Source organism: Bufo gargarizans, chromosome 6, assembly GCF_014858855.1.
Source record: "Bufo gargarizans isolate SCDJY-AF-19 chromosome 6, ASM1485885v1, whole genome shotgun sequence".
Taxonomy (NCBI): domain Eukaryota; kingdom Metazoa; phylum Chordata; class Amphibia; order Anura; family Bufonidae; genus Bufo; species Bufo gargarizans.
The window spans coordinates 122,097,592-122,119,065 of NC_058085.1; the positions used below are offsets into that span (position 1 = coordinate 122,097,592).

General features: G+C 43.0%; 1 protein-coding gene across 1 annotated transcript in view; it reads left to right on the forward strand.

Moving 5' to 3' along the window:
- Positions 1-3,309: 3,309 nt before the first annotated feature.
- The window catches only part of RARA (retinoic acid receptor alpha), a 133,275-nt gene continuing 115,110 nt past the window's right edge, over positions 3,310-21,474 (forward strand). Inside the window, exon 1 of the mRNA XM_044298115.1 lies at positions 3,310-3,447. The gene's annotated coding sequence lies outside the window, so the exon portion shown is untranslated. The remainder of the gene's footprint in view (positions 3,448-21,474) is intronic.

Below are 21,474 nucleotides of genomic sequence, written 5' to 3' on the forward strand. Positions count from 1 at the left end.
CAGGTCCTTTCCTTTGCAACTTTAGGGTTCATGCACTCAACAAAGCTTCGTGCCTTGTACAGTCACAGCGGAAGAGATTTATCAAAACTGGTGTACAGGAAAACTGGCTCATCGCAACCAATCAGATTCCACCTTTCATTCTTCAGAGCTCCTTTGAGAAATGAAAGGTGGAATCTGATTGGTTGCTATTGGCAACTAGGCCAGTTTTCCTTTGCATCAGTTTTAATAAATCTTCCCCATGTCTGCAGGTCTACTTGCCCAATATAGTGCTTTTATGGGGCACTCTATTCTCCCCTAGAAGCGGCTTAGGCAGGGGGCTGAATCTTCTTAAAGAGATCAGTCCTATATGGAGACTACTACTACTACTACTACTACTTTCACATCTGCGCTTTCTCTTTCCGCTATTGGATCCGTTATAGGATCTCAATAGTGGAGGAAATGGGGACAAAACTGAACAATACGGAATGTTGCGTTCCCATCGCGGACAGAAAAACGCTGTCATGGGATGCGGAGCAAGACGCACAATTTAAGTCAATGTTGCCAGATCTGTTTTCTCGGACACAAAAGAAAACTGATCCGTCCCCAATGGTTTTAGTGACGGATCCGTCATGGCCATTTTAGAGAAAATACAACCGGATCCGTTCATAACACATGCAGACGGTTGTATTATCATGACGGAAGCATTATTGCTGATCCCTGACGGATCCAGCAAAAACGCATATGTGAAAGTAGCTTTACTGGAACTACTCCATGGTATGGAGACTTATTGTCAGTGCGCCATGGGAAATGAGTATGCAAAGGGGTATCTCCCAAGAAAGAGAACCATCTTGCTAGCGCCACCTATTGGAAGTGGCTCCCTACGAGTCAAGATACGACTTTCTGAGAAGCCTTGGGATTTGACAGGGGCCTGACTATATTCCTTTGTCAAATCCGAAAAGTTTTTGGAACGTTAGATGTTGACTCATAGGAAGCCACTTCCAATAGGTGGCGCTAGAGAGATGGTTCTCTCTCTTGGGAGAAGCCTCTTTACATACTCCCCTAGAGGCAATAGCTCCGTAACATGGCATGAAATAAAAGCGCTGGTTACAGAATCAGTACATGTTATAGGTGCTGCGCATTGTCCGAATGATTCAGCGGCTTCCATCGCAGTCTGCCACCGCTTTGGTTGGTCTGATGTGTTACATCCCACCACCATGGAAGAATCAGCGACCAAAAGATCTTTCAGCCGACTATAAAACAGGACGATTCTTCCATTAACTTGGACGGTACCTGCTTGCAGTCATATGCTGTCTGTGGATAGCCGTAAATCGATGCCGTGGATTTGAGAGGCAAAAACACAATCCGCCATCAGCAGACATCCCACATTACCCCATGCTTGCGTTGTGCCCTCCCACACTTGTCTTTCCCTTTGCAGTTTGTGCCCAGCTATATTAGCCCAGTGGAATGACCTTTCTTATTTGGTCCCTACAGGCCTCCGCCACCAGCAGCTGCTACCTCCAGGCCCACCTACCTGCCGCAGCTTTATGATGTGTCTTATTGAATATGCAGTGAACTTTGCTACTGATAACAGGAAAGCGACTTCTATGTTCCTGCACTTCTAGGAACTTGTCAGGTTGGTAGCTTTCAAGGACTGCTATGTGCCTTTGGTGTTTATGGCCTGTCATAATCTGCTAAAGGCAGTCTGAGCAGTGACTGTCATTATACTGCCTTGAACATACAGGTCGTGGATTTCAGCAAACAGTAAAGGCGCAGTTAGGTGCTGCGTGGAGCAGCCGATTGTCGGGAAGGAATCGTTCCTTCCCGACAGTGGAGGTGAAGCAATGCATTTACATGCAGCGATCTCCTCCACAGTACGAGGACGAGCAATGGCTACTACTATTGCTTATTGCCATACAAGATCATTGTTCCTGGGCTGCCTGGGAGAGGTGATTGAGGGTCATTTCACCCCAAATCATTCGAGTGATCGGCTGCACCTTTAGGCTACTTTCACGCTTGCGGCAGTGTGATCCGGCGGGCAGTTCCGTCGTTGGAACTGGCCGCCGGATCCGCCGATCTGCTGCTGACTGAAAGCATTTGTGAGACGGATCCGGATGCGGATCCGTCTCACAAATGCATTGCAAGGACGGATCCGTCTCTCCGCTTGTCATGCGGACCGACGGATCCGTCTTGTACATTTTTCTCATTTTTACCGATCTGCGCATGCCGGAACGACGGATCCGGCATTCCGAATGCTGGATCCGGCGCTAATACATTCCTATGGGAAAAAAATGCCGGATCCGGCGTTCAGGCATGTCTTCAGTTTTTTTCGCCGGAGAGAAAACCGTAGCATGCTACGGTTTTCTCTTTTGCCTGATCAGTCAAAACGACTGAACTGAAGACCTCCTGATGCAAACTGAACGGATTACTCTCCATTCAGAATGCATGGGGATATGACTGATCAGTTCTTTTCCGGTATAGAACCCCTGTGACGGAACTCTATGCCGGAAAAGAAAAACGCTAGTGTGAAAGTGCCCTTAGACGGGCAGATTATCGGGAACAAGCGTTCTTTCAGACATCGGGGTGTGTAAATCCAGCTTAAGGCGCAGCATGTAAAAAAAAAAAAAAAAAGTGTATATACTTGACAGTATAGCACTAACATATTCCACAGCGCGGCACACAGATTGCCACCAGTATTCCAAATGGGGCTCACAATCTAAGTACCCTTTCATACTTACACATTAGGGTCAATGTCACGCAAAGCCGATTAACCTATCCTTGTCATTGGGAGACATTAACAAAAAAAAAATCCAGTTTTTGGCAGTGCCATCTTTGCCAGCCTTACATAACGGTATGGCGGGTGAGGGGGGCCAGAAATTAATAGGGTCGCTGGGTTGCCACGACTTGGCAAAACAGACTAATGATTACAAAACAAGACAAAGGCCATTAATCAAGCTGTGTACAGCCCCTGCCCGCCGGTCGAATTCGTGTAGATAATTAGTCGCCATTGAAAGGGTTACTTGAGCATCGACTGTTCCATAACAAACACTCCAGAGCTGGAGATATGGATGGGTTAAAGCCTCGTATTAACCCTTGTACTGACAGAGATGCTGTCCCTCCTTGAAGAGGGTGGATGGTGGTATGAGTGGCATAGTCTCTGGTATAGTACTGGAAGAGTCTGCAGGTTTGGAAGCTTGTGTTTTAACCCCTGCTTTGTCACAGGGGGCAGGCAGTGTTGTGTGCCCTGCTGCCTGGCAGTGGAAAGGTTAAGCCAGAGGGTGGCAGGTCTAGCTGGTTGTGGGGTGGGGAGCTGTGGGAGGTACCGGCAGAGAGGCTGAGCTGTAGGATAAAGTTTCACTATATACCCGCTATGGCTGCAGAGAGAGGAGGCTGACACTACACAGCCTGTCTCCACTTTGTCTGCCTGAAGCCTGGGACACAGCATACCCCCAGAACACAGGACCAGAGCAGGTAAGAATGGGCACTGGCAGCTGTGGGAATGGGTGCATGCGGCATGGGGAGGGGGTTTCCTGAACTGTGTGATACAGTGGGTGCAAGGTCAGGAAGCCCTGGGTATATTGTGCACTGATCAGTATAAGCAATGATCTCCTATACATGATAGTATGTATTAGGTGCACTGTGTATATGTGCAACACTGCTGGACTGTATGGGCGCTGTGTAGTGTAAGAATGCAGTATCCTTACGTATAATAAACCTACACCTTGCACATATCCATTATATACATATGGACATTCATCTGTGTTATGTATAGTGACATTGCGGCTCTCTATAGTATATGCTACATACTCTTTTCTCTTGCATATAGTACATACATCATTGTTACTATAGTGGACAGTAGCATGCAGTATCTATCTGTCTATCGAGGATCATCTCAGTTATATAATGTTGTAGGTACATCTTCACCTAAGACATGGCATCCTATTGAAGAAAGATTGCTGTATACTTCTACAAGGTTATGTAGCAATACTTAGTTATACATATGACACTACTTGGGAAAACATTCTGGGAACTGTGCTAATATGTATGATGCAGATATACAGAACACTACAGTACAGAAGTACAATAACAGTGCGTTATGGATTCATACCTTACCCTATACTGATGTATATGATACAGAAGCACATGCAGGATATAATACTGACTGGTGTGAAACTGGACCTTATGCGATTTTGCACAGAGGATAATGGTACTTCCCGAGACTGGAGTTTATGGGAGAATGCAGGAACATACAAAATGGAATTACACGGAAAAAAAACCCCAAGGAAGATTTATTAAATACTGATACATCACAAAGGATAACATAATACGCATGCTCGAAATACTGATACATGCAAGAGCGGACTACACGGAATATGACTGTGTGTGTATGAAATACACCCCAGCATACAAGATTGGGCTATATGGGATATGACGATGCATGGGTATGAAATACTCTCCTGCATACAAGACTGGACTACATAGGATATGATAATGCGTGTGTATGAAATACTCTTCTAAATACTAGACTGGACTGCATGGAGTATAGAAATGCATGTGTATGATATACTACACTGGACTACGTGGAAGATAATAATGCATGGGTATGAAATACTTTCCTGGACTACATGGGATATGACAATGTGGGTGTATGAAACGCTCTTCTAAATAGTAGACTGGACTACATGGGATATTATAATGCATGTGTATGCAATACTTTTTTGCATACAAGACTGTATTACATGGTGTATGGCAATGCATGTGTATGATATACTCTCCTACACACTAGACTGAACTACATGGCATATGACAATGTGGGTGTATGAATTATGCCTACTTAAAAGATTCTATTACATGAGATAACACAATAGGCCTTATAAAACAATCATACATACAAGACTTGATTACATGGTCAGTGACATGCAAGATTGGACTGTAGATGACACAGTATGGACTGCATACATAGACTACATAAGTTAATATGCAGTTATAAAATGCTTATTATACATGCTACATACTGGAATGCGTAAGATGGCACTCTGCGTCTCTATCACATACTTGTCCATGCCAGGCTGGACTACATGGGATCACACCGTGTGCGTATTTATGAAGTGTACATGCAATACTGGACTACATGTGATAACACAAGAAATGTACTACATACTACTAGCAGGAAGATTGGACCACAAGAAAGTACAAACTATAATAGTAATTTGTGTCATACTGGACTATGTACTATGTATTTTCAAATAGAGTTTACAGGATCTGCTGTAATGTGCCCGAGTGCCAACCTGGACTATGTGGGAGAACTTGAGTGTACTGTACTGATCATGTAATAGGGGGCAATGAAAACTTCATGTGATTGCACATATTGACCACAAAAAAGAAAACGCTATAACGATCCAACAATATAGACTGGAAAATATCACTGGGCACGTAGGACATCATCACACCGGACTGAGGGAAGACATGACACTGACATGCATGAACTAGGAGCATATCTGACAGAATCTAATCCTAGAAATTCTGTAGTGAGGATCAAACAAAAATGATATCGCCACCCGCTGGGTTGTGGTTGCCATGTGACGCTGCACGCAATTAGTGTAGGGGCCCACTTAAAAGAGACCACCCTGTCGTAGGCCCATGCGTTTTGAGTTTTGATCAAAACATATACAAAGTGCCTCGTGTGCATTTTTAGCTCGATATGGCATGTGCAATCCATATCGTTTTCTCTGCAGTCTGACCAAAAGTAAAAATAATAGGGTGAAAGACAAAAAGATAAATCGTTTTTCTGTCTTGAAATTGATGATTTATCGTAAAATTGTGAACAATCATATAGTTAACTTCCACTTTGTGGCCTATTCGTCAGATCTGTTCCTCAGCCTTGTTGGCAACATCTCCATTGAGTCCTACAGAGTCTTCTTTGGCCCCCTATTCAGCTTGCGCATTTTTTCCATACCTTACTCATCATATTCCTTAGTTTACCTCCTACAAGAATCCATCAAATTTGTGTTTTTGTCCAGCACGGTTTAGAAAATGGAAGCGGCACTGTGATTGTTTTTTATGGCAAAAAGAGGACTTGTGGGCAAATTTCTAAGAAGTTTTAATATGTATATCTCAGTGACCAATTTCTGCTGCCGGTCTGTTTATCGACATCCCAGCAGCAAGCTGTCCGTTCCCCATCACTAAAACCACTAAACAGAGCTCAGATCAACTGCATTAGGTCCCAAATGCATAAGCAATGGCCTATACATGTTGCTAGGGAATTACTTGTTGTCATGATGATGTCACTGGTTTACCAGTGTCACATGTAGCAGGAGACACAAAAAGACTGATACTTGATAGAGCTGTTCCTGTGGTCCTCACCAAAGGACTGAACAGGAAGGTGTTCATGTGGCTGCTACCCTCCAAGAGCTGTGTTGTAGACGTTACCACTCTCTTGAAGATCTGCCCTTGGTCATTGGTGCCAAGGAGTCTACCAATGAGCCACTATAATTGTCCATCTACATAGGCCGATGGTCGGGGGAACCGTCGCACTTTCAAACGCTCATTTCTGGTCACTGTCCATTACATGTCTGGCAAGCAGCTGACATTGAACAGGTGCCCGTTGGTCTTTGATCGCATCTTCTCTGCGGCCGTAAAAATTATCAACATCCTCTTGTGTAATGAGAGATGTCCTGCCAGCTATAGTCAAACTGTATGTGCCTGAACAATCGCACTACCAAGAATTGCTCCAATAGAGGTAAATGGGTACCAGTCGATCCAGATTTGAAGAATGTAAGCAGACCCATTCACTTCAATGGGGACAAAAAAGATGCGGACAGCACACCATAAGCTGTCCGCATCCATACTTCCGTTCCGTGGAATCTGCAATAAAAGATAGAACATGTCCTATTCTTATCCGCAATTGCAGACAAGAGTAGGCATTTCTATCATAGGGCTGGCTGTTCCGTTCCGCAAAATGTGGAATGCACACGGCTAATAACCGGGTTTTGTGGATCTGCAATTTTCGGACCGAAAAAACAAATATGGTCGTCTGAATGAGCCCTGAAAGGTATCAGACCTGCAAGACTCGTATTTTGTTTCTCTTAATGAGAGCACTAAACTGGCCTAACTAAAACATGGCATCAGTCACCCCACTGACCATCAATAGGCAACAGAGTTACATAAGATATATGTGCTGGGTCAGCACACAGGAGACTCTTATGGCAATTACAACATCTACTTCACTGCCTGTGTGTTTACATGGCTGTCGGTTTCCAGGTTATTTGTAAAATGGCTGCTGGTCTGTAGGTGATGTTGTCGTGTTGTTAATAAAGTTAACTGTAAAAAAAGAAAGTACACAAACATCACATACAGAGGAGACAGAGAGAACAATATCCGACCTCCTGTTAAAGGTGCATGGGCACCTATAATGATGCTTGTGTTTCTTTACGGCAGAGAGCAATGACCGTGAAAAGGTCTTGCCGTCCATAACTTCCATTTAGGAATGGGAATAAAGAGCATCAACTGGTTTCTTCAGGGATTTTCAGATGCTGGTGGTTGTGATCATGAAAGTGTCTGAGTGTTGTTGATCTTCTGTATGTGGCTCAAGGTGGTTTTGGTTTCTCTAGGAGTAAGTTGCATTGAGATTCCTTCTAATCAGTTTTTTCCAGTGTTGGACATGGTTTAAAAGAATTTGCATTGTACAATTATTTACAGATGCCTTTCAACTGACTGTATAGAAATATTAGTAACCCATGTGTTGTACTGGGCACACTGTCAAATAGCAGGGTGATAGTCTACAGATTTTTTTAGGTTATTTTTTGGTGGTAATGGAGCCCGTTTGGTCAGTGATTTGCAGATCCATTGTTTGGATGTAAGCTAATATAGTGTAACTACAATGGCTCCTTCTCATTCAAGTGAATGAAGCGGAGGAGTTGAAATTTTACTGCTGGCCGTGGACATCAATATTGGAAACCGGACAATCCCTTTAAGGCCCCTGTACACATTAGTGAACGGCGGGTTTGGCCAACAGTCTATTGTGTATGGGGAGCTCCTGACTCTCCCCCGACAGATGATGTCGGGGGAGAGAGGTATTAGACAAAATAAATATTTTAACCTGATGCTTTTGGTCTCCTGGGAGATACGCTGCGGCAGAAGTGTTTGGCAGCAGATTTCTCTGCTTTTCCCATGAAATACACATTCATGTTTGGCTGAGCCGAAAGCATATGTGTATGAAGGAGTTGGGAGACATAGCTGTCAGCTGAACGACGGCTATTGAATGTGTATGGCCGCCTTTGAACGAGTTGTATGGCTTCTTTCATTGGTCTGTTTTTGATAAAGAAGAGGTTTTAACCACTTGTGAAGGTGAATCTTGGAAGGAGCTGAACTGTGTCCTGCATACTTTAGACTTGAATTGTAGTGATGGACGAACATCTACTGGGACAGTTCGAGAACGCGATCAAATGTTCGCGAACCACAAGTTTGCGGCGGGTCCCATTCATTTTAATGGCAGGCGAAACTGAAAAACCTTCAGCTCATATTTGCATCCAAGAAATAATTACTAGAAGTGCAAAAATAGTCCCACAACATGGACCGTGACATACCAGATGTATTATTCGAATTTGCGATCTCCATAAAAAAAAATATAATTTTCTCGTACGCGCATGCGCAAATGCACTATACAGTACCCAAATGCACTATAAAGAAAGTATATTGGTATATAACACCCCGCTTCAATCAGTTTTTTGGGGGGAGGACTGGTATATCACACCAGTACAAATTATTTGTTCCAATATCGCTTGTCCCTCTATATACCTGCAGTATCGCAGCAGAACCGCACACAACTGCCGCACAATACAAATGCACTATAATATACTTTCTAACATAGAAAGTATATTATAACATTGTACAAGGAAGGCAATCCATTAGAATATACATAAAGATAAAACGTAACCTTTAATAATGTTACTATGAGGGTCCATGCAAAACACGGACACCGGCAATGTGCATTCCGCAATTTGTGGACTACACTTCGCCGGCACTATAATAGAAAATGCCTAATCTTGTCTGCAATTGCTCAAATGTTCAATTTTTTTTTGCGGAAACGGAAGCACAGAGCCGCAAATGCTGATGTGGATCCGCAAATGCGGATGCGGACAGCACATTCTGGCCCCATTGAAAATGAATGGGTCGGCACCCGTTCCGCAAAATTGCGGAACGGATGCGCACCCATTTTGCGGACGTGTGAATGGAAAAGATATCCCTCAAAATGAAAATAAATGTAATTATTAAAGTTAAGCAAAAAGCATAGATGTGGTAGGCAATAACAAGTGCTCGGCGGCACCAAATCAGGTTTATTTATAAGGTAGGGGGTGTGTCCATGTGCTGAAATGTCTCAATTGGCTGTCCTGTACCACCTGATGGATGTGTCATGGGTCAAAGTTCTTCACAATGGAAAAGAATATGGCGGGCGCAAATTTCTCCATATGTTTGCATGTTCGGTGATTTGCGAACACGGAAAGTTTGCTGCGAAACGACCGCCGGGCGAACTGCAAGCCCATTCCTATTGAATTGTACCATGTAAGGCTACTTTCACACTAGCGTTTTTGCTGGATCCAGCAGGTTTCAGCGAAAACGCTACCGTTACAGAAAATACAACCATCTGCATCCGTTCTGAACGGATCCGGTTGTATTATCTGTAACATCGCCAAGACTGATCCGTCATGAACTCCATTGAAAGTCAATGGGGGACGGATCCGTTTTCTATTGTGTCAGAGAAAACTGATCTGTCCCCATTGACTTGCATGGTGGGTCATGACGTATCCGTCTTGCTCCACATCCCTGGACGGAAAGCAAACCGCAGCATGCAGCAGTTTTCTCTCCGGAATGCATTTTGGAGTATTCCGTTCTGTTCAGTTAAGTTTTTGTCCCCATTGACAATGAATGGGGACAAAGCTGAAGCGTTATTTTTCCGGTATTGGGACCCTATGACTGATTGCAATACCGAAAAAATATTAACGCTAGTGTGAAAGTAGCCTAAATGATCTTGTGTATGACTTGAAGTCCACGATCAGGTGGAGGCATAACAAGAAAGCCCCATTGTAACGTAGGAATGGAGCACTTCCTTAGCCTGACCACCTCCATATGATTCTGTTTTTCTCTATCCATTCTATCATCCACTTTTATCAACTTGTTAATCTCACCTTTGAGCAGTGTGCCCCACATTAACTTTGAAAGGGAGAGACTTCTAGGTTGAGAAACCTGAAGTTTATCAAGTTCAAAATCAAGGGAACTGAGTCACATACAGTAGATGGGAAGGTGAGCTGGGACGTATGGTAATTGTATAAATGTAGATCAATATAATGAGAAAAATTACAGGTGAATGCCTGGACCTAGTTGGAAGGTTTATGGGAAGAGATGGTTGTTTCGCAAGGTTATTCTGTATCTTTTGAGAAGTGGTGAAAGAGTGGAAAACATGGTCTTCTCTTCTTTAAAGCTGCTTTCATACACACTTCTCGTGTTGTATTGTTGGTTTTCATTCCCTACATTTACATACATAATAAATACATATCATACCCTGTGTGTGTGTCCAACCGTTGACCCGACACTGGCTGAATGTGAAATGGGCAGCATTTTTATGGAGTCTTATTTCTGATTGACTTTAAGTACAGTTTTTAAATGCATTGCAATAGAAAAAGTTCCAGGAAGACCTCTCCCCTGGTTGTTAAAAAAAGGGGGCATGCCATGCATATGTGTTAGGTGTACGTATGGGTGAATTAGTGTTGTATTGTATAAGCTTCTTGCCATTGACTAGTTATAAGGGCACTATTTATATACTGTAACACAAGGAACTTTGCCCTCATCATAAAGTCCAGAGAGAAGGGTGGAACAGGGACTCACACTGTAAAATGGGAGAGCGGGAAGATCTGACCTTCTCACTGTGTGTTGGTTTGCGTATCCTTTTACATATGTTACTTTTGTCATTGACTTATTTGTTTTATCACCAGTAGGTTCTTAGGGATATGTTTTCTGTGGAAGGAGTAAAAGCACAGTGCTTTTTAGATCTTAATTATTAAGGAAAAGTGGCATCTACAAGTTCTTGCTTCCCCATTCTTTACCCCCCATACACAGTAAAACAACAGGTTCAGGTTAGGAAGCTGATTCCAGCTTGCATTACAACTAATTAATATAATAATTCAGTTTATTTAATTTAAATTCCTGGTAATCTAACATTGGTCAAAATAGACTCAATGTCGCATTGTCCGTCAGGCTCAGGGACGGACTGGGAACTTAGAGTGGTCCTGGAAAAATATCTCAAAGTGGTGGGGCCCCATGTCGTATTGAAAGAAGGCGGGCAACACAAGTAGGCAGAGACAACAGAAGTAGGTGGTGCAGCAGTATCATAGTGCAGCACAATATACTGCCACAGTACAGCCAAATACCACAATGCAGCATAAAATACTGCCACAGTACAGCCAAATACCACAATGCAGCATAAAATACTGCTTTGCAGAACCAAATACCATTGTGCGGCGTAAAATACTGCTGCCTGCGTCGCAGTATTCAACTGTATCACTGTCCTTAAAGGGACACTGACAGACCCAATAACCATATTTAGCTATATTTATGCATGCACAGGTCTTCTAATGTGCATTAAAAACATATAAGTATCCCCCCTGTCCACAATATGAATACAGTAAAGTCATGTTTTATAACCTGAAGTAATCGCTGTTCTTTCTGCCCAAGGGGCGGGGTTTCAGCTCCACTTGCGCCCAGCCAGCATCAGCCCAACCGCTGTTTTGAAGCGCCGCCCAGCTCATCAATATTCACTTAGCTGGGCGGCTTCTGCTGTCCCCGACCTTCCGAGATCCGGCGCATGCCCAATAGAAAGCTATGGGTGCCGGGCGCATGCGCAGAAGCTGAAAGTGAGTCCGATGCCCATAGCTTTCTATTGGGCATGCGCCGGATCTCGGAAGGTCGGGGACAGCAGAAGCCGCCCAGCGAAGTGAATATTGATGAGCTGGGCGGCGCTTCAAAACGGCGGTTGGGCTGATGCTGGCTGGGCGCAAGAGAAGCTGAAACCCCGCCCCTTGGGCAGAAAGAACAGCGAGTACTTCAGGTTATAAAACGTGAGTTTACTGTAGTCATAATGTGGACAGGGGGGATACGTATATGTTTTTAATGCACATTAGAAGACCTGTGCATGGATATGTACAGCTAATTGTGGTTATTGGGCCTGTCAGTGTCCCTTTAAGATAGAGGGCACCTGTAGATGCCAGCCAGTGGCATAAGTATCTGGTGCTTCTAGTATTAATTAATGCTGAGAGCATCAGATTTTTATGTACCCAACCAGCGTCCGTAAGAGGGATTGGCGGCCCCCTGAGCATTAGCCCACCAGGAAATTTCCTTGTAGGATGTATGGTCAGGTTTCCTGAACTATCTTCCCTCCACCACTCACTGTAAAACCTCACGGAAAGATGGGTGAAACAGAGCAGGCCAAATGAGAAAGATGGAATCTTTTTTATTTTCACTTGTAAAAGACCGATCATAAGGTGACCATACACATTACATAGAAGATGGTTGATCAATCATCCGGTGAATAATTGTTTCACAGACACGGCCATACGCATTTTAGTCCATATTGGCCTTTACAGTTGTTCAAACTGCCCATACACGTTCAATAAAACCGGAAGATGTACGAAATATCTTTTCAGGAATGCTCTTTCAAATAAAGATCTTTCACTCATGAACAATCTTTTTTTAAAATAAAATGTCCAACTATTGTATAAAAATATTAACCACCATCGACTTGTTTTTGAACTACAATGGTCTATCATTGGTTGGCTAAAATAATAATTTGTTACATTTCAACCAACAAATGTTCGTTTTGGTTTAAATCATCCATATTGATCAACTTTAGACTAATGTTTATGGCCACCTTTACAGTGGCCACTCTGGCTTATCAGTAGGGGACATCAGATGTCAACTACAGGACATGATATTGTACCTTCTCTGGTCCTTTCTACTCATCTTCAGGCACTGAACTTGAGGTCCAATTCTCACCATTGTTGTGCTGGTGGTCCGACATCTGACACCTTGCGGTTGTCCCAATCCAGCTCAAGTGTCAGGATTTCACTATAGATGGATAGCTGCATAGACTGAAGGATAGAATCTCTGTATCAATTGATAAACATATAGACACACATTTATGGCATGGTCATTGGTTGGCTATTCATATGATGCTTTTTACCAGTTCATTGTGCCTAGTGTTTGCGCTGTTTATTAAGAAGCTTGGCAAAGTATGTCTGCACATAGAGCGAGGGACAGAACTTTCCCTGGAAGTGCTTATCAGAAAGTTTGAGTACCACTTGTGTATGATACAGAATATAGACCTAACATTTTGGTTTTTTCTGACCCAATCTACTTGATATGTGTAATTTTTGACAAAAATAGACCTATGTGTGGGCAACATGTTTTTCTGATGGCTGCTGCTCCTATGTAATAATGGCTGATCACAGCAACCAATTCATCTTAAAGTGGACAGCCACTAAAGGAAGCCTGAGACTTAAAGGGATCTTGAGTTGGGTTCCATTTGTGGAGACATGAGAGCTGACAACCCCAGCAGCATCCTGAGTATTATTGCTGCAGCACTCAGTATACAGAAGCACACTTTCAGCCTTGACTAGACATAGTCAAGTGCATAGTCAATGAAGCCATGGTATTGTGTTGTATAGTCCTTTTGCACAGCACTTGAACATTGCTGGCTGTTTCTCATTTTGCTTATTATACCATTTGATTGTGCTGTTCCCTTGTTGTTGCACACTCTTGGCACAGCTAATAGTGGTGTGACTATGAGAAGCTATATGTTGTGCAATAGCTTTAGTTCATTGTGGTTTTCAGTGTGTCAGACAGTAAGGAAAAAAATACCAGAAAGTATGGGGGCATGCAGACGTCTGACTGGTAATTTAAAGGGGTCATCCCATGAGTACTTAAAAAAAATGAAAATCGGACATCATGACAATCTCTTTCTAACAAAACTAGAACCAGCCCTGTACCTCACATGGGTCCAGAGATCTCTCCATTCATTGCTCTGCTAGATTTATTTCAAGCTGGCAGCTCAAGGGGAGTGTCTTTTCTGCTGCAGGTAAGGGGGCGTGCCCATGCTCTCCCTATCACAGCCAAGGGGCAGTGTCCATGCTCTCCCTATCACAGCTCAGGAAGCAGTTAAAACAGAATATGTGCGGCCATCTCGGTGAGCAGGACAAAGAAACAAGTAGGAGAGCAGGTGGCGCTATACAGATACATCTTATTGAATAACTCAGTAGCCATACAAAATTTTTGATTACATGCAATTACAAAAGTATTCAGATCCAGTGCTGATCTGAGAACTGTAGAATATTTTTCCTGGGACAGCTCCTTTAAAGGGGTTGTCCAGGTTCAGAGCTGAACCCGGACATACTCATATTTTCACCCAGACAGCCCCCCTGATCTTAGCATCAGATCATCTCATGCTCTGATACACACCCTTGCCCTGCGCTAGATCGAGCAGGGCGCGGACTCTTTTCTTTACAATAACACACTGCCGGGCGGAAGCTTCCGCCCGGCAGTGTGTTTGGTGACGTCACCTGCTCAGATGGGCGTGCTTTAGCGCTGCCCTAGTCGTTTTACTGGCTAGGGCAGCGCTGAATCCCGCACATCAGTGCCGGTGACGTCACCGGGCTTCCTGGCATCCCCATGGAGAGCCGGTTCATCACCGAAACTCCTGAAAATGCTTTTGCCCTGCGTGATTTAGCACAGGGCAAAGGAGAGCATTGGAGCATGAACTGCTCTGATGCTCATATCAGGGGGGGCTGCCGGGGTGAAAATGGAGGTATGTCCGGGTTCAGCTCTGAACCTGGACAACCCCTTTAACAGGGTTCTCCATTTTAGCTAACCCATTGTGATATACCCCATTAGGGATATGAGTGAGGGAGTGATTCTGTTCAGGATCCTCACCTCTTTGACCAGTTTGAGAGCCTGCATTACACAGACAACCCACTACTTTCAGCGGGCACGTGTAATGCTTAGTTTCCCAAGTGATGGGATTACAAATATATTCAACATTTACTGTCCGGTTTCCCCACAGATTACTGCGGATCACTGGTAGAGATTGCCCAAAGAGGAGAACCTTTTTAATATTTCACCATGCACGGCTCACATGTATATCACATGGTTAGTCCCTAGGTGCTGACACAACAGGTACAGGTTTCCTTATGGAGCAATACTGTCTGTTGTTTTCTTGAACTTTAGACATTTCTGTATATGGCTGGTATAACAAAGTTTTCATCTGTAACTTTGGGACTGTCTCTAGTTTTAAATTGAAGCCATCACCCCAATGCAAAATGTGTAACGGGGCCCCCCACCTGCTATGTGCCTTCATTATGCTTCTTATGTGGCACATACGTATTTGGGCCCAGAAGATATACGTAAAATTAGGACTGGAATATACCATTGTTATGGGAAAACTCCAGATTTATACAACAGCTTTATGACATTCCACAGCTCAGAAGGATCATGTGACATAAGAAACTGGAGTCACGGGCTGCATCACATGTTCACCTTCAGAGCTGCTGTTCTCAGGACTGTAGGGGAGGAGGGTTATTTAAAGAGAACCTGTGGCTATGAAATGCAGTGTAGCACAGAAGGAGCTGAGCAGATTCATATATTGTTTAAACTGGTGCAAAGAAAAACCCATAGCAACCAATCAGTGCGAAGCTTTCATTTTTCAAAACGGCTCTGAAAAATGAAAGGTGAAATGTGATTGGTTGCAATTGGCAACTAAGCCTGTTTTCCTTTACACTGGTTTTGATAAATCTCCCGTAATAAATCTCTTTCTGAGCTTAGTAGCCAAGTGGGCAGTCTTATCCGGTATTGAAATGTGTAAATGATATGTTTTACTGAATCTTTTCGCATAAAACAATACATCAATTTGCTCAGCTCCTCCTGCTCTATAAAGGCCTCATGCACACGACCGTATGTATTTTGTGGTCCGCAAAAAAACAGATCCGCAAAAAATACTGATCACGTCCATGTGCATTCCGTATTTTGCGGAACGGAGCAGCTGGCCCCTTGATAGAACAGTACTAACCTTGTCCGTAATGTAGACAATAATAGGACATGTTCTATTTTTTGGCGGAAAGGAAATACGGACATACGGAATGCACACGGAGTAACTTCATTTTTTTTGCGGACCAATTGAAATGAATGGTTCCGTATACGGTCCGCAAAAAAAAGGGGAACGGACACGGAAAGAATATACGTTCGTGTGCATGAGCCCTAACATGCTGCCTGCAGATTGTTCTGCAATTCATGGTTCCTATTAAAGGGCTTCTGTCACCCCCCAAAAGTCATTTTTCATTTTTGGGCTAATTAAAATCCCTTTAGTGTGATTATTCAATATATAGTGCGCTTACCTTTTTCTGTGGCTTAGTTTCTTTTAAAAACGGCACTTTTATAATATGTTAATTACCTTGCTGCCAGCAAGTAGGGCGGTTGCTTGCTAGTAGTCGCAGCATCCTCCTTTAAAATAAACGCCCCCTCCTCCTGTTGATTGACAGGGCCAGCAAGCGCTCGCCTCCTCCGGCTGGCCCTGTCTGCGTTCCAAATCTCGCGCCTGCGCCGTACCGGTCTCGCTCGGCCGCTCCTTCCTCAGTGCGCCTGCGCCGATGACGTCACATCTACACCCGGCGCAGGCGCACTGAGGAAGGAGCGGCCGAGCGAGCGTCCTCCTCTCAGTGAGCCTGCGCCGACTGAAGACCGGTACGGCGCAGGCGCGAGATTTGGAGCTCGCAGACAGGGCCAGCCGGTGGAGGAGAGCGCTTGCTGGCCCTGTCAATCAACAGGAGGAGGGGGCGTTTTTTTTAAAGGAGGATGCTGCGACTACCAGCAAGCAACCGCCCTACTTGCTGGCAGCAAGGTAATTAACATAAAAGTGCCGTTTTTAAAAGAAACTAAGCCACAGAAATAGGTAAGCGCACTATATATTGAATAATCACACTATAAGGATTTTAATTAGCCCAAAAATGAAAAATGACTTTTGGGGGATGACAGAAGCCCTTTAATGTATAAGCAAAACTTCGTGGCACTCTGCCGTCCGTTTGCCCTTTAATAGCAGTAACTGCACCCGCCACTACAACTCTTGTAGAGTATAAGGGCGTTTCCTAGACAGAATACAATAGGATCCACTACTCAGCTAAGAGCCGTGCAATGTATGTAAAAAAACTATGTTCCCATCTCATTCACTGACAGCTTAACAAATATTTTGAAAATAGTAAGTAATTTAACCCTTTCAGGACCTTGCAATTTTACATTTTTGCTATTTCATTTTTACTCCTTATACTCTCTGCCTTCTGGAAGCCGTACATTTTTTCTTTTTCCGTTTACATAGATTTATAAGGGCTTGTTTTTTGTGGGACAACTTGTACTTTCTATTGACATTTAATATTGCTTACGATGTAGTGGGAAGCTGGAAATAATTCCAAATGAGTTGGAATTGAAAAAAAAAAAATGCATTACTGACACAGTTTTAATGGTGTAATTTCTATGGCGTTCCCTATGCTGTAAAACTGACCTATTACCATCATTCTCCTGGTCGGTATGATTACAGCAATACCAATGTTTATAGTTTTTGTGTTTTTGATTAGGGGTGCACCGAAATGAAAACTCTGGTCCGAAACCGAAACCTAAAATTCAGGATGCCCCTTGACCGAAACCGAAACCGAAACTGCCTTTTTGCCCAAATACTTTTAAAATACTTTTTTTTTAATGATATTTTATTAATAATTCTTTTTCATGAATTTAATAAATCATATTACCCACCCACCCCATGACAGTGTCATCCACAGACCCCCACCCACCCCATAACAGTGCCATCCACAGACCCCCCCACCCCATAACAGTGCCATCCACAGACCCCCTCCCCCATTGCCGCTCCAGTACAGACTAGTTATAAAATGTGTACAATTAATAGAAAATAGCGGGGAGGGACTGGGAGGAGGAGCTGGGGGCCGGTGCGTTCACTGTGCTCCGGCCCCCAGCTCCAGTAGTTACAAAATGTGTACAATTAATAAGGATTCTAATTCATGAGGCTCCCTCTGCAGTAGAACATTCAATACAGCCACATCCTACTCACAGGGCTGTTATCTTAATGCTGGCCGGCCGGGCAGATGAGCGGCAGCGTCACAACTGACGTCACATGCCTGCGCCGCCTCCTTCATTCAGAAAGTAGGCCAGGCACATGACGTCAGTCGTGACGCTGCCGCTCGTCTGCCCGGCCGGCCAGCATTAAGATAACAGCCCTGTGAGTAGGATGTGGCTATATTGAATGTTATACTGCAGAGGGGGCCTCATGAATTAGAATCCTTATTAATTGTACACATTTTGTAACTACTGGAGCTGGGGGCCGGAGCACAGTGAACGCACCGGCCCCCAGCTCCTCCTCCCAGTCCCTCCCCGCTATTTTCTGCCGATATGTATCAATATCGGCCGAAATGGATTAGGTGCATTTTCGGCTGATATTTTCGGCCGCCGGAATTTCGGTGCACCCCTAGTTTTGATACTTAAAAAAATAAAATCTTTGAAAAAACTGATATATTCGGACAAATGTAACCTTTTTTATAGTTATGTCTAGAGAGCTGTCAGTTTTTATTGATACCATTTTTAGTGTTGTTTTTTTTTTTTTTTTTCTGCTCGCAATGCAAGATAAATACATTTATATGTTAATAGTAAGAGTGCTTGGCAATACCTATGACCTTTTATTTTTTTACAGTTTACTTTTATTTATCATATATTTGTAATGTTTGATATTTTTAAAAAGTTGTTCCTTTTTTTTTTTTTTTCTACGTCCTCCTAGAGTACTTGAACATGCGATTATCTGATCGCTGCTCCTATAGATACCAATGAATTACTGTTGCAGCTATGGGAGTTTCATTATGAGAACATCACTCTGTTAGGCATGGTAGCCTCTAGATGGCTTGAGGCTACCACCGCAAATGAATGGGACCCCCAATCTTAGCACGGGGAGCAATTCGGTCCCCTGGAGTGCAGAATGCACAATTGACCACAACATCTGAGGGGTTAAATATTCGTGATTGGCATTATCTCCCATCACAGACATTAGCTTCAGGTGTGTGCAGCAGGCACCTGACGGCTATGGCAAAAGCTGAACAGGCACCGTGTTTTAAGTAAGGGGGAAGCAGTTGAACATAAGTGCTCATGCACATGACCGTTGTTTGGGTCCACATCTGATCTGCATTTTTTGAAGGTCAGATGTTGGATCTATTCAATTTAATGGGGCTGCATAAGACGCGGACAGCAATTTGTGTGCCATCCTTATTATAGAACATTTCCAATTCTTGTCCGCATTACAGACAATGATAGGACTGTTCTATTAGGGGCTTGCCGGTATCCATGCTTTGCGGATCTGGAATTTGGGGACCGCAAAATGGCCAATGATCATGTGCCTAAGCCCTAATATTTATGCTAATTTAATATATATATATATATATATATATATATTTATTACACATGTATGTGTATATATACACATACATACAATGTCCCACTGCTAAGGCAATGGTTCCCCTGCAAGTGGGTTTTACGTGCAATTTTGAATGTATGAAACAAGATAAAAAATTTGATTTATTATGTAATATTCTGTAAAAGCTGTCAACAGTTACCAGCCCGTAGCAACCAGTTACTAGGTGGGCTGTTGCCACCCTCCCCATAGGATGTGGTTAGAACATTCAGTGTAGAGACAGTGGACAGTCTCTGCAGTGCAGTGTGTGCCGAGGCAGCAGAGCACAGCTCTGGGGGAAAACCAGCCAGAGAAAGCTTATACATCAGCTAAAGTGGAGAGAAAAGAACTTATATATTCAAAAAGCTTACTAGTGTCAAGAGGTGGTGCGAGTAGAAACCCTGTGGAGATAAACTGCTTAACAAGAATCTTCTAGACTCCATAGCACAACATTGTCCAGAAAGAGAAAGGATTCTGGCAAGCCTAAAAGGCAGAATGCCCACAATACTACATCCGACAGTGGAAACCTGCAGTAACTTTAGCTGTGATTACAGGAGCCTGTAAAAAAGGTGCAGAGCTTAGTCTGATGTTGGTTGGGGGCCGCCCTGTGGTTGCATGGTGAGAAGTGTTGCACCCCCTATTTTTGAATGTTTATTCAAAAGTCAGCTAGAGAAGTGTAGTGTGAGGAGAATTGCTTTAAGAAGACATCTTGACCAAAATGATGCACAAAGTACTCATAATATCACATCTTTGTTGGGTAATCTGCATAAAACAAACAGTACAAAAACACATAAAAGCAGATGCACACCTATGACCCTGCGGTCTAGTAAGGTGGGACCACCCTCTATGTTAAAAAGTCAGCAAAGTCTAACAGTGGACAATAACATACAACTTGCGTGACATGACTCTAACCAAGTCCTCGGGCACAAAATAACAGTATAGCACTAAGTCAATATACATGAGGCATAGGTGCAAATGAGTGCAGAGGTGTATCGACCAAACAAGATGCCCCGGAGCCATGTGTGTGTTAATAATGGGATCTGTTCTGAACTATGGAGTTTGTTTCTTTCTGCTGTTAACAGATTGGTGACTTGAATGAACTCCTTCCTGATGCAGCCATTTTCAGTTGTTTTTTGTTGTTTTTTCCATTTACATTTTTTTACCTTGTACCTTCCAAGAGCCATTACCATAAATTTTACTTTTACATATGAGGGCTTATTTTTATATGGGACAAGTTGTACTTGGCACCATTTAATATTCAATAGGATGTAGTGGGAAGCTGGAACAAGAAATAAATAGGGTGAAATTTGAAAAAAACTAAACTGTTCTGCTGTTTATGGGTTTCATTGTTACAGCATTCCCTGTGTGGTAAAATCGCCATTTTAACGTTATTCTGCGGGTCAGTACATTACAGTGATACCAAATTTATATCGTTTTCTTATGTATTAATATGTAAAAAAAAAGTCACTGTATTGCCTCATTCGGGCACTCGCGATTTTTTATTTTATTTCTGTCTACTGAACAGTTTTTTGCACAGCAATCTGTATTTGTTATTGATACCATTTGGGGTGTATATGACTTTTTGATCACACTTTTTATTCCATATTTTGGGGGAGAGGCGAAGCGACCAAACATGGTGATTAGGCCATTTTTTATCTCGTTACGTGTCGCCATATAAGATAAATACTTTTACATTTTAATAGTGCAGGGATGCAAATTATGTTTATTTATTTTTTATTGTTTATTTTTATCAGTAAATTGGGGAAAGAGGGGAGCGGTTTTTTTCTTTTCTTTTTTTTCTTTTTGTTCAAATTTTTTGTTTTGTTTTGTTTTTAAAACTTAATTTTAACCCTCCCTAGAGGTTTTGAACAAATGCTCATTAGATCCCTACTACTATAGGCTGCAATGGTTTAACTTTGCAGTCTATAGTAAAATTGCTGTGTTCTAGGAACTAAACTAAGGGT